Raw genomic sequence first — 13,980 nt, forward strand, 5'->3', positions numbered from 1 at the left:
AGACATAATTAATTTGGGATATTTCTAATAAGCAGTCTTATCTGTCATTTGTTACTGATTAAATCATTTTGTCTGATTGCTTAGTTTCATACATTTTTATTTTTATTTAACTTAAATATTGCGTTGTTTGCTTGTCTGTTTCTCGTGAGAACTTTTTATGATGTATATTGTTCATCGAATATTATTGTTCAGTTAATAATGTTTTATATAACTAATATGGCTTACCTGTTATTAAGGAATGGTCTGTGTGTTAGTAGTGGGTATTTTTCGGTGACTTCAGTGCAGGGTAACATTGTTACGCCAGTAGATGTAGGCAAGTGACTATCCTTATAAAGTTAGTGTCTTATGAGTGAGTTAGTAGGCCATTCATTCAGCCATTGCATCAAATGCTGATTCATTAATGATCATATCGAGGAAAGGTTTTAAACAAGGAACTTATTTACACAAATGCATCTTTCCTGTAGCATCCCAAGATATATTAAACTGCCATACTTAAAGTCATTTGTGGTCGTTCCTAAATTCCTTAATTTGATGTAAATCCCTAATTTGAATATTTAAGTCCAGTCATTAAAAGATCTTAATATTTGTGGATTGGAAACAAATGGAAAATTGACAAGCTTTTGCTGCAGTTCTATAGATGTTTTGCCCAACAGGTCTTTGAGACAGTCAAGTGACTGAAAACCATGAATTGTAGCCTCTGAATTTGGTAATGCTCAACACCATTGGTTCGACACGCTGTCAATGCTTTGTAAAGCCATTTATTTTTACTATGCCATTAAAAAAACTGGAATCTCAATTTAGCAGTTCCTGATAGAGATGCAGATTTTTTAAAATAGGATACACATCTCAGTAAGAGAATGTCTCTCTGTTCATGGTATGTTTATGCTCAGTTTAATGTTTTAAAATATTGCCTTGGTCACACTGAGCCAGTATTTATTCTGATGACTTTCGTGTGACTGATCACGCTGTAGCTAGTATGGGTAGCCTAACAAAATGCTTTCCCTGTCCAGATTTAATAATAACTGACGCTTCAAATCAATTGGTCTTCAAATAAGAAAACCAGTGCAGTTAATTACCGGCGTCAGTCACAAAATGTATACAGGCCTATATATATATATATATATATATATATATATATATATATATATATATGTATATAATAGGCTTATTGTGAGGATGACTGGCAACAGCTGGTATTAAATTTAGACACTGCACTCCAAAGTCAAGTCAAGTCGAATCACCTTTATTTGCTTTAAACATAATACATTGCGTCAAAGCAACTGAACAACTTTCATTAGGAAAACAGTGACAATAATGCAAATGACAGTTAAAGGCAGTTCATCATTGAATTCAGTTATGTCATCTCTGTTCAGTTTAAATAGTTTCTTTGCATTTATTTGCAATCAAGTCAATGTTATCGCTGTAGATGAAGTGACCCCAACTAAGCAAGCCAGAGGCGACAGAGGCAAGGAACCGAAACTCCATCGGTGACAGAATGGAGAAAAAAACCTTGGGAGAAACCAGGCTCAGTTGTGGGGCCAGTTCTCCTCTGACCAGACGAAACCAGCAGTTAAATTCCAGGCTGCAGCAAAGTCAGATTGTGCAGAAGAATCATCTGTTTCCTGTGGTCTTGTCCCGGTGGTCATCTGAGACAAGGTCTTTACAGGGGATCTGTATCTGGGGCTCTAGTTGTCCTGGTCTCCACTGTCTTTCAGGGATGTAGAGGTCCTTTCTAGGTGCCGATCCACGATCTGGTCTGGATACGTACTGGATCCGGGTGACTGCAGTGACCCTCTGATCTGGATACAGACTGGATCTGGTGGCTACGGTGACCTCGGAACAAGAGAGAAACAGACTAATATTAGCTTAGATGCCATTCTTCTAATGATGTAGCAAGTACATTGGGTGGTATGGGAAGTGTTCCCGTTTCCGGTTTACCTAATTAATGCAGCCTAAAAATCCTTTAAAGGGGGGTGAAATGCTATTTCATGCATACTGAGTTTTTTACACTGTTAAAGAGTTGGATTCCCATGCTAAACATGGACAAAGTTTCAAAAATTAAGTTGTACATTTGAAGGAGTATTTCTGTTCCAAAAATACTCCTTCCGGTTTGTCACAAGTTTCGGAAAGTTTTTTTCGAGTATGGCTCTGTGTGACGTTAGATGGAGCGGAATTTCCTTATATGGGTCGTACGGGCATGTCTGCCGGAAGAGCGCGCGCTCCCGTATAGCAGAGCAGAGACGAGACATCCACTGACCAGAGCGAGAGCGTCGCGGAATGTCACAAAAGGAGTGTTTTTGGTTGCCAGGGCAAGACAACCCTGCACAGATTACCAAAAGAGAAACAGCATTAAGGGACCAGTGGATGGAGTTTATTTTTACAGAGCATCAATGGAGTTGTGCAAGTGTTTGTGTTTGTTACCCTGCATTTCGAAGATGCTTGTTTTACAAACAGGGCCCAGTTTGACGCCGGATTTGCACATCGTTTATTTCTTAAGGATAATGCAGTCCCAACGAAAAAGGGTCACGATCGTGTGTTGGAACAGCAGGCGGTGAGTAAAACTGCTTCAAATATCTCTGTGTTGTTAACTTAGCTATCGGTGTGTAAGCACATCAAGTAAACAACATGCGATGTTGTCATCAAACTGCACTTTCCACATGTACAGCTTAAAAAATAAAAAAAAAATACGACAAAGTGGAACTTAGTCATTTTCCAAAACCGCTAAGCAAATATATACAGTTTAAGTACATACCACATAGAGACGTCGTTGCTGAGGCTGCTCTTGTTAAATTTCAGCCTCTGGATCTGATTCTGGATTATAAATATACGCTGAATCTGACTGTTAGCCATGGTTTGTTTTGGTTGTTTTTTTTCCTCAGCTTCCAAACGCTCTCAACGCAAAAGCCTACTGGCGCTCGTGATTCTTTAGCTCCGCCCACACGTCACGCCTCCAGTAGTAGTACTACTCTATAGGTACTCAAGATTAACAGGATATTGAGTGAAAACGAGCATTTCACCCCCCCCTTTAACGGATTTGGATATTAAAAGCATTTTAGTATGTTAAGTGTACGACAGGTTAAAGAGATGGGTCTTTAATCTAGATTTAAACTGCAAGAGTGTGTCTGCCTCCCGAACAATGTTAGGTAGGTTATTCCAGAGTTTAGGCGCCAAATAGGAAAAAGGATCTGCAGCCCGCAGTTGATTTTGATATTCTAGGTATAATCAAGTTTTGAGAACGTAGCGGACGTAGAGGATTATAATGTAAAAGGAGCTAACTCAAATACTGAGGTGCTAAACCATTCAGGGCTTTATAAGTAATAAGCAATATTTAACAAACAACAACACTGAGCTGACCCCGACATGAAAACACTGACTGAGCTCAAATAACAATTAGAAACGTGCTGACAGAATGTTTCCTGGCTTCACAGGCTTGTTTCCCACAGTCACAAACAATTTTGTTATAGTTCAATATTTAGCAACTACAGTTCGCTAACAAAGCTTTTGGGAAACACACCTCAGATCTATCCATTTTGTGAACCATTGGTTTCCACACTTGTTTTGTTAAACAAAATAAATGATAATTTTAGAAGATTGACTCAAAAGAATCATCTGTTCACGAGTTCGGATCATGAACTCATGGTACCACACCAAAGATGATCTATTCTCGAACATTTCAAATGAATAAAGACTTCAAATTCATCTGTAAAGCACATAAAGCTAACGTTTAACTTTATAAACTTTTATTTCATGCATGATTCATATGGATCTGTTAACTGAATGCAAATGCATTCACAGTAATTACATTAAAAGTAATCACTTTGATAATCTAAAACACTTTTCAGATGTAAATGTAATCTGCTTACCCCTTATTTAAAATGTAATTATAATGAAATACAGTTACTCCACTGATCTATAATATAGAACTGGATTGCTCATGACGTCATTAAAGTGAAGCTGCCGCGCCGCCATATTGGTAATCCCTAGTGTGCGAAAACGTTTCATTGAATTAATAGGAATTTGTATGATTTTAATGAGAAAACATCACCTAACAAGTCAGCGTTTATAAATATGAAGTATCTCTGTACATTATTACAATGCGAACACCCTAGGCATGTAAACGGTTATATTTTAAATGTCGGGAATTTCCCCTACTTATTAAAAAGCTACGTTCATTACAGTAGTGAGCATGAACATGATAAACATCAGATGGACACGACCTCAACAGATATAATAAACTACAAAGTGTTCGTTCTGAAATCTGAATTTATTCAGAGAAATAACTGACTATATATAGTACGGATTTAAGAAATAAATACAAAGCTTTATTTCCCAGATAGTAAATTAACATTATAGAGCAATATTAACAACATAATTGTATTATTCATTGTTATATATTAAAATCAATTTTTGATACTAATACGTTCATATTTAATAATTCCTGAATAATTTTGTTCATAAAGAAATAAGCAATTTGTGTGTTTGATCAGTTACCTGTGTCGTCAGTGCGCAGCAGACACACCCACCTACACGATTTAAATATATCGCTTATCCTGCCCCAAAAGACCGTAAACACTGCAGATAACATCTGAAGTAAACATTACTTCATTAGACATAACATAAAAATGAGTCCCGTTTGACTGATCAGCTTCAAATCGAGTTATTTTAGGACAGCGGTTTGAATGTAACTCAATGGTGCTCTCTGCTGCATATTTTAAACTTTAGTTATTGTGTAATGTTATTGTAAGAGTATAAATAATATCTGTAAAATTCTAAAGCTCAAAGTTCAATGCCAAGCGAGATATTTTATTTAACAGAATTCGCCTGCAAAAAATGACCCATTTGGACTACATCCCTCTATTTCCTGCAGTAATGACGTCACTAAAACAGTTTTTTGACTAACCTCCGCCCACATGAATACACAAACAGGGGGCGTGGTCTTGTTGCACTCTGACAGAGAAGAGGAAGAGCTGCGTTTGTGTTTGTTGCCATGTTGCTGAAACACTGTTATTTTCATCTCGGAGTCCAATCATCTTTGTTTGGCCTTCCCAGGGACGCTGTACTTAGAAATCAATGATTACAATTTATGTTTAACTCGGTTCCTGAAAATTATAATCCACATGTAAAACTATGTGCAGCACATTTTGCTGAGGACAACTTTCTCAATCTCAATCAGTTTAATGCCGGATTCGCACAAAGATTATTTTTGTCATTTGCAGCATGTTTATGTCTCTCGGCCACCATAGCAGGTCCTGTTGGGACTCCTGACCCCGGGGTCCTATGAAGAGCTGATAGCTGCCTCAATTGTGCCTGTAGCGGTAACCGTAGTGATCATATACAGGTGCATCTCAAAAAAATGTGAATGTCATGGAAAAGTTCTTTATTTTTTTATCATTTAATTCAAATAAGCAAACTTTCTTATATTCTAGATTCACAGACTGAAAATATTTCTGACTTAAAATATTTCTGACTATTTCAATAGTTTTTTTGTTTTAATTCTGATGGTGACTTACAACTTAGAAAAATGAAAAGTAGGAAACTTTTAAAGAAAAAGAAAAATTAAAATCCAAAGTATGTTTAATTATGCACTCAATACTTGGTTGGGGCTTCAGTGTGGCGTGGCATGAAGGCGATCAGTCTGTGGCACTGCTGAGGAGTTACTGAAGACCAGGTTGCTTTGATAGAGGAATATATATTGATACAGCACTCTGTGAACAGCAGCCCTTTCAGCAATGACCTTCTGAGGCTGACGCTCTGTTGATGATCGGCTTATGGACAACTGTCAAGTCAGTAGTCTTTCCCATAATTGTGGTTGCATGTTCTAAACTAGCCCAGGAGGTACACTGTATTTATACTCAAAATTTACCAAACTAATCAACCTCAAAATAGAATATAAAAATTTTTGAGATACTGAATTTTTTTTATTTTCTTAAGATGTAAGTCGTAACCATGAGAATTAAAACAAAATATTTTTGAAATATTTCAGATTGTGTGCAATTAATCTAGAATATAAGAAAGTTTGCTATTTTGAATTTTTACAAAAAATAAAGACCTCGTCTATGACTGAGCTGATGATTTTTCTGGACTGAAAAAATTTGACTGCTGGACAGCTTGGTCTCCCCCAGTTTTAAAATCCCATCTGCGCCCCTGCAACCGGTGTATTTTAAAGTGTATTTTATTCAACAAATGTCTATAAAGGGGCGCTTCCAGGACTCAAAATGTTAGCTTGAGGTGCTCTTTGGATGGGATAATCAATATTAATAGAACAAACAGGAAACTCCAAGGCACTATCTTTAAGAAAAATTAAAAAGCCTTTATTTTATGGCTTGGTCATCATAAACCTTTAAAAACTCAGTCGCGTTTCAGCATACAAGCCTTGGTCAGGGAGTCAACAGTTTCTAAAACAAGAGTCCTTCTTATAAGTCTTCACACAATAGAACAGGATTTTTGTGGCTACACACCAAGGTTACATACAATACATGCATCACCAAAGTACATGTACGTCACTAGGAGCACTTTGCATAATAATCTCTGCCTACCGTGTTGGGAGAAACGGAACTCTGACCTGCCCCACCCCCCCACACAGACGCTCTGTTTGGTGTGAGAGCATCATGTCGAGGAGACCGTTTGTTTTATTTTCACTGCCAAAGAATGAAGATAAGAAAAACTAATGGCTAAAATTCATTTTCACCACAATACCAGAGCAGTACAACAAATCCCTTTTGTTGTGTTCACAACATTTCAAGCTGCAGTAGGGAACTTTTGACGCTCTAGCTGTCAGGTGCAGGTACAGAAGATCCAAACGCAAAAGGTCGGAGGACTACTCGAGTGGAGAGAAACTCCAGATGGCTCTTCCCGGCTGGGGACAGGAGACAGGGCACACTAAGGCGAACGCTGCTACACAAGACAGGACAAGACAAGGTTATGGTAGACAATCACACAACGGCATAGCTCACACAATAATCCGACCCAGAACAGAGGGAACAAACGCCAGAAATAGACTGGAGTAATTAGACAAGACAAGACACAGGTGAGAGCGCAAAGCAGCGAGAGCGCTGATTGCGATGAGCAACAGGTGAAGACAGAGCGCAAACAGGTGTGCGGGGGAAGCCCCAATCAGCCGGCAGAATTCCCTCCAGAACAAAGAGGCGAATTGCGGTCCTCTGTCCGACACAACGTCCGAGGGTAGACCGTGAATCTTAAATACATGATCAACCATTATCTGGGCAGTCTCTCGGGCAGACGGTAGTTTAAGAAGCGGAATGAAATGCGCGGCCTTAGAAAAACGATCGACCACAGTAAGAATAACCGTGTTGCCGGCGGATGATGGAAGACCGGTGACGAAATCTAAAGCAATGTGAGACCAGGGGCGCGACGTGATGGGGAGAGGTCGGAGGAGACCTGCAGGTGGGGTGTTGCTAGACTTTGTCTGAGCGCAGACAGGACAAGAAGCTACAAACCGGCGTATGTCCCTCATTCTAGTGGGCCACCAAAATCTCAGAGGAATAGCGGCTAAAGTACCCCTAACCCCGGGATGAGCGACTAACTTAGAGGCGTGACCCCACTGGAGAACGGAAGAGCGTGCCGTCTCGGGGACATATAACCATCCTGTCGGGGCACGAGGGGGCCTGTCTACGAGAGATAGAGCTCTTTTAACAGTCTGTTCCACTCCCCAGACGGCAGCTCCGACCACACAGTGCGGAGGAATAATCGCCTCCCTGGTCGAAGTCTCCTCTGAGGAACCAAACTGCCGTGAGAGGGCATCGGCTTTAAGGTTCTTTATGAGAAAAAAAGGCACAAGGGTGAACCTTGTCATCAAGGGAAGAACGTTGTGAAAGAATAGCCCCAACTCCCACGTCGGAAGCGTCAACCTCGACTATAAATTATCTTTCAGGGGACTAAAATAGGCGCGGAGGTGAATAATCTTTTGAGTCGATCATAAGCCACTTGCGCCATGTCAGACCAAACAAACTGAGATTTAGTCGAGGTGAGGGCTGATAGTGGAGCGGCTACTTGACTAAAGTTGCGTATGAACCGTCTGTAAAAATTAGCAAAACCTAAAAAATGCTGGAGCGCAACTCGGGACTCGGGAATGGGCCAATCGAGAACTGCCCGCACCTTCTCGGGATCCATGCTGATGCCCTCAGCCGAGACCACCGATCCCAGGAAAGTGACCGATCGAGAGTGGAACACGCATTTTTCAGACTTGACAAAAAGACGGTTCTCTAGTAATCGTTGTAAAACCCGGTGAACGTGTTGAACATGAACCTCGAGTGAGGGTGAGAAAATGAGGATATCATCCAGATACACGAATACAAAGATGTTTAACATGTCCCGCAGGACGTCATTGACCAAAGCCTCAAATACAGCGGGAGCGTTGATCAGCCCGAACGGGAGAACACGATATTCAAAGTGACCAATGGGGGTGTTAAACGCGGTCTTCCATTCGTCCCCCTGCTTAATGCGGACAAGATGGTAAGCGTTGCGCAAGTCTAATTTAGTGAAGATCTTTGCGCCCTGCAAGATCTCAAAAGCTGCCGACATAAGAGGCAAGGGATAACGGTTCTTGATCGTAATGTCGTTCAACCCTCGATAATCAATACAAGGGCGCAAGGACCTGTCCCTCTTTTTCACAAAGAAAAAACCTGCACCAGCAGGAGAGGAGGAGGGAACAATAATCCCAGAGTCGAGAGATTCGGAGAGGTATCGCTCTAAAGCTTCTCGTTCGGGCGGCGAGAGGGAATACAATCTACCGCGAGGAGGCGTAGTACCGGGAAGGAGGTCTATGCTACAGTCATAAGGCCGGTGAGGTGGGAGGGAAACGGCCCGGGAGCGACTGAAAACCGCCCGCAGATCATGGTACTCCTCCGGGACTCCTGAAAAACAGAAACAGAGGAGGGGACAGGGATGGCAGACATTAAACAATTAACATGACAAGAAAGACTCCAAGACAAGACTGTTCCCTTGACCCAGTCAATATGAGGATTATGCTGGACTAACCAGGGATGTCCTAACACAATGGGGGTATAGGGGGACTGAAAAATTAAAAAAGAAATAGTCTCTTGATGGTTTCCTGAGATAGTGAGACTCACCGGACCGGTGACACGATGAACTCTAGACAGTACACTACCATCCAGGGCAAAGACAGTGGTGTTACCCCTCAGGTCCGCTAGGGGGATGTTGTGTTCCTGTGCCCATCTCTCATCAATAAAGTTCCCCTCAGACCCTGAGTCGATCAACGCGGAACACATCACAGAGGAGCCCTTCCAATGAAGAACCGCTGGCAGAGTGGTCCGGAACTTGGGTGGAGAGGATGTTACAGCAGCACTCGCCAGTACTCCCCTGTCTACTGGCGAACTCTGGCTTTTACTGGACACGATGCTGCGAAGTGACCCGCCGCCCCGCAGTAAAGGCACAGTCTGTTGGAAATGCGACGTTGTCTCTCATCTGGCAGGAGACGAATGCTACCCAGCTGCATGGGTTCTGGCTCAGGTCTAGTCATAACAGCAGGCGGCTCACGAAAAGGGGCAGGAGCTGCACGAGCCCGTCGCCGTTGCTCAAAGCATCTATCCAGACGAATCGCCAGCTCAATCAGTTGGTCGAGTTGAATCGGTGCGCCGCGGGCGTAAAGTTCCTCCCGCAGATCCACATTCAAACCCTCCAGAAAACGTGCGACCAAGGTAGGCTCGTTCCACACACATGTGGTGGAAAGGGTGCGAAACTCTATGGCGAAGTCAGCCACTGTTCTCCTCCCCTGGCGGATAGTGGTGAGAAGGCATGAAGCTTCGCGTCCGAAAACTGACTGGTCGAAGACCTTAATCATCTCCTCCTTAAATAGTTTGAAGCGGTGGCAACAAGGAGACCCAGCCTCCCAGACGGAGGTCCCCCACTCCCGAGCGTGCCCTGTCAGCAGGGAAATTACATAGGCGATACGGGCACGGTCTTCCGCATAAGTCTGAGGCTGCAGGGACAAAGCCACCTCGCACTGTGTAAGAAAGGCTCTACATTCGGTCGGCTCACCGGCATAACATGGGGGATTGTTCACACGGGGTAAAGGAAGAGATGAGCGACTCGGAGCGGCTGGTGATACTGGGTGAGTATGAAGAAGGCGAGACGACAGGTCATTAACCTGTGCAGCCAAACTCTCCACTGCGCCCCTGGCAGCAGATAATTCCTCTTCGTGACGACCCAGCATAACTCCCTGGATCTCGACAGCAGAAAAAAACGACTCCCCCTTCGCTGGATCCATTATGGTCGGATTATTCTGTCAGGTGCAGGTACAGAAGATCCAAACGCAAAAGGTAGCCTTCAATAATTACAGTCCTTTATTATAACAAAAACAGCCAAAGGTAGATGGCATAAAAATAGAACAAAAAACACTCTCCTTAAACTCAACTGAAGAGCCTCTGCCAGGCGGGGCAGCGCAGAACAAAAACTCTCTAACAGGACTCGAAAAGGAGGAGGACTACTCGAGTGGAGAGAAACTCCAGATGGCTCTACCCGGCTGGGGACAGGATACAGGGCACACTAAGGCGAACGCTGCTACACAAGACAGGACAAGACAAGGTTATCGTAGACAATCACACAACGGCATAGCTCACACAATAATCCGACCCAGAACAGAGAGAACAAACACCAGAATAGACTGGAGTAATTAGACAAGACAAGACACAGGTGAGAGAGCAAAGCAGCGAGAGCGCTGATTGCGATGAGCAACAGGTGAAGACAGAGCGCAAACAGGTGTGCGCGCACTGAAGTGAGAGAGAGAGCGAGAGCGAGAGAGAACGAGACCCAGATCCTGACACTAGCGGTCAATATACAGAACTGCTTGCGTCTTGCGGAAGAACATTGTAGCCGGAACTACTTCTCTCTGTTTATGTCTATGAAGAATCACAAAGATACTGGGTTACTCCGCCGCGGTACCCCCGAAGCAATCTAAAATAGTCAGAATATAAACACTTATTATAGGTGTACCCTAGTGATTCAGGACAAGCTAAAAACACAGTTTGGAAAATGGATTCATGGTGTACTCGCTTATTATGTTCATTTTTCTACATTTTGAACACAAACAAAGTTGCGGACCGCAGCTCTGATTGGTTGTTTTTTACCGGGAGCGCATGACTTTCTGCAAATGGCAATAGGACCACTGGGAGGAGCCAGAGGAGCTTGATTTTTTCACAGATTATCTGTCTCATATTCTACTGTCAGGACATAATGTCAGGTTTAACACAAATGTAAAAAATATTTTTTTACAAAAGTTCCCTACAGCACCTTTCACTGATGACTGCTTTTCTAATCTCGGTGAGTACAGCGTGATTTTCAAAGCGTTTGGCCATAAAAGATGGTTCATTACCAATTTTATTTAGAACAACGAGCATCTCCGAATCACAACGCAAAGGATGATTATGAAGTTATGTGTCTGTTTTCTCCCGAGCATCTTATCAGTATGTGTGCTGTCTGCAGCCTTTGTTTGTGCTGATCGTCACGTCATTTAAATGAAGTGTAACTCTGTGAATACTCAACGAAGAGACATGAGAGAGATATCTATAGAAAGCTTGACATGTCTACTTTACAACTAAACAAGTGCTGCTAACAGATATTCTGTGATAAAGTAATCCATATGAAAACAACGCGATGTCTGTTTTTCATGTCTCCCTTCATTATATCCAATGTGACCATGCCCCCGCGCTGAACGCGCTATTCAGATTCAAACTGAAGCGCGCGGCTTGAATACACCCACACAGAAGAAAAAGCAGCGAGGCTGTTCAACTTTTTATTTTACTGTTTGCTTCGCGATGAGAGTAATAAGACATAATTCACCCCAAACAAATGCTAAGGCATAGTTTACCGTGGAGGTGTGTGCGGAACAACCAATCCAAACTGGTTATGTTAGTTGACCAATCAGAACACAGTATGCTACCGAAAGGTGGGGTTTAAGGAAACTGAATCTTTTGAACAGCTTTGCGCGAACCGTTTGGGGATCTCTGAGAATTGAGGTAATTTTAAAATGATATTTTGACAAAATGACAATGTTTTTTAACCTTGGATGGATTTAAACCTAATGTACAGGACTTATAAACAGTGATAGGAAGCTTAGAATTTTCATCTTACTGGCTCTTTAATGACAATGGAATATGATCAATTCCACAGATCTGTACAGTCGATGGATCACTATTGTGGTGTTCCCCATAATGTCTCGCCATAGGATAGTTCATGCTGCCCGTGCAAATCGCATATTTATGTTCAGCCAATCTGTCCTGTAAGCGCCTCTTTGTCCTTCCGGAAACTGTTGACTCCCTGACGAAGGCTTGTATGCCGAAACGCATCAGAGTTTTTAAAGGTTTATGATGACCAAGCCATAAAATAAAGGCTTTTTAATTTTTCTTAAAGAGAGTGCCTTGGAGTTTCCTATTTGTTCTACAAGTGTATTTTATTATTTAAGTTGGTGCGTTAAAGTTTCTGTAACTTATTACACAATGGGCAATGCTGTTTAGCTTTGTTAACTAGATGTTAGGGCTGTGCCAAAAAAACGCTCCTGTGATTATAAGTACATCTCCAGCACATACTCCTGCCCACTTGCTTCTCAAAACTAGTCCAATCGCGCATTTCCAGGAGGGCAGCGTGCGCTCAGCTGCTGTCGAATCACAACACAGGAACTGCTGGCACAATCCCAACTCGTTAAGTATTTCTGAAGGAGGGACTTTATAAAACAAGGAAGTCATCAGCCCGTTTTTATGGCAGTGAAAACAGCTGTATACAGATAGTTAAATTGTGGGAAAAATACTGTTTTTTTATATGCAAAACATGAACACATGTTATATGGCACACTGTAAACACAATCAAAGCTTCAAAAAGTGTGAAAAACGGGACCTTTAAATGTCTGGAACTTTAATCATTAAATGGTTGAAAAAACTGAATATGTGTGATAATATGACAAGCGCTCAGCATGTCCAATCTGGCTCTGCACCAGTCAAAGCGCTAAAGCAGGTTTAAATTCAGCAGTTGATGTTGTGACGCACTGAAAGTTCGAATTACACCGGTGTGATCATATGCCTCAAATGGTTAAAAGGACAGGTTAAAAATAGAGGTAAGAACACCAGACAGCTCTGTAGCACATGCCCTGAGCGCCCACACTGGGATAACATCTTGGCCTGTTCCCTTAAGTTCTTGTATCAGCTGTAGAATAAAAAGCTTTCAATCTTCTCCCTGAACTCCCTTTAATGACCTTCCTCAGTTTGTATTTTGCTGCTGTATATTCTCTTTACTATATGATCTAAATGTGCTTTTGGCTTGAAATCTTTCTGACTTGTATGGTGGGCACAATGTTGTCAGTGCAAGTGTAACCCTTGATATTTTTGTATTGTTTTTAGTTCTTAGTCATGCTTCTTTAAAACCTGATACTGTCCCTTTAAGGGAGAGAGTGCAGAGCAGTAGCGCGCATGGACAAAATGCAAGGCAAGTGAGTAATTTAGGCTATGCTGATTACAATAAGCCTTTATATTGCGAATTGTCTTTTGAATAACTGATTTATTGTTTATGTCAGTTGGGAGGTTGAACTTGAAACACTGTGGAAGAGAAGTTGAACACATTGTTTTCAGTGACTGTTTTCTGAGACATTCTGGTGAGTGTATTCTCTTTGTAATGAGATATGTTGTTGTCATGTTGTTTTATTTGAGCAAAACCAGTCAGAATGTATTCATGTCTAAGAAAATGTGGTTAAATCGTGCATGTGATCGGGAGTGAAGATTAGAGCAGCTAAGCATAGCACCATAAAGCTAGTTTTGCTAATCAAGGAGAGCATGAGGTGTGCAATGCTTGCGTTTGTTCTAATGTTGAGTGAATTTGCAAATGTATACACCTATAACTCTTAAACTGATTTAGGTAAAAGTGTATTGTTAGCGCTCAAAAAAAACACAAAAAAAAACATGTGATCTCTCTTACTAGGAATTATCTATGTGTTCTGATATTGTTGATGTTCGGTGA

This window comes from Carassius auratus, unplaced genomic scaffold (assembly GCF_003368295.1).
Source record: "Carassius auratus strain Wakin unplaced genomic scaffold, ASM336829v1 scaf_tig00217171, whole genome shotgun sequence".
In the NCBI taxonomy this organism is placed as follows: Eukaryota; Metazoa; Chordata; class Actinopteri; order Cypriniformes; family Cyprinidae; genus Carassius; species Carassius auratus.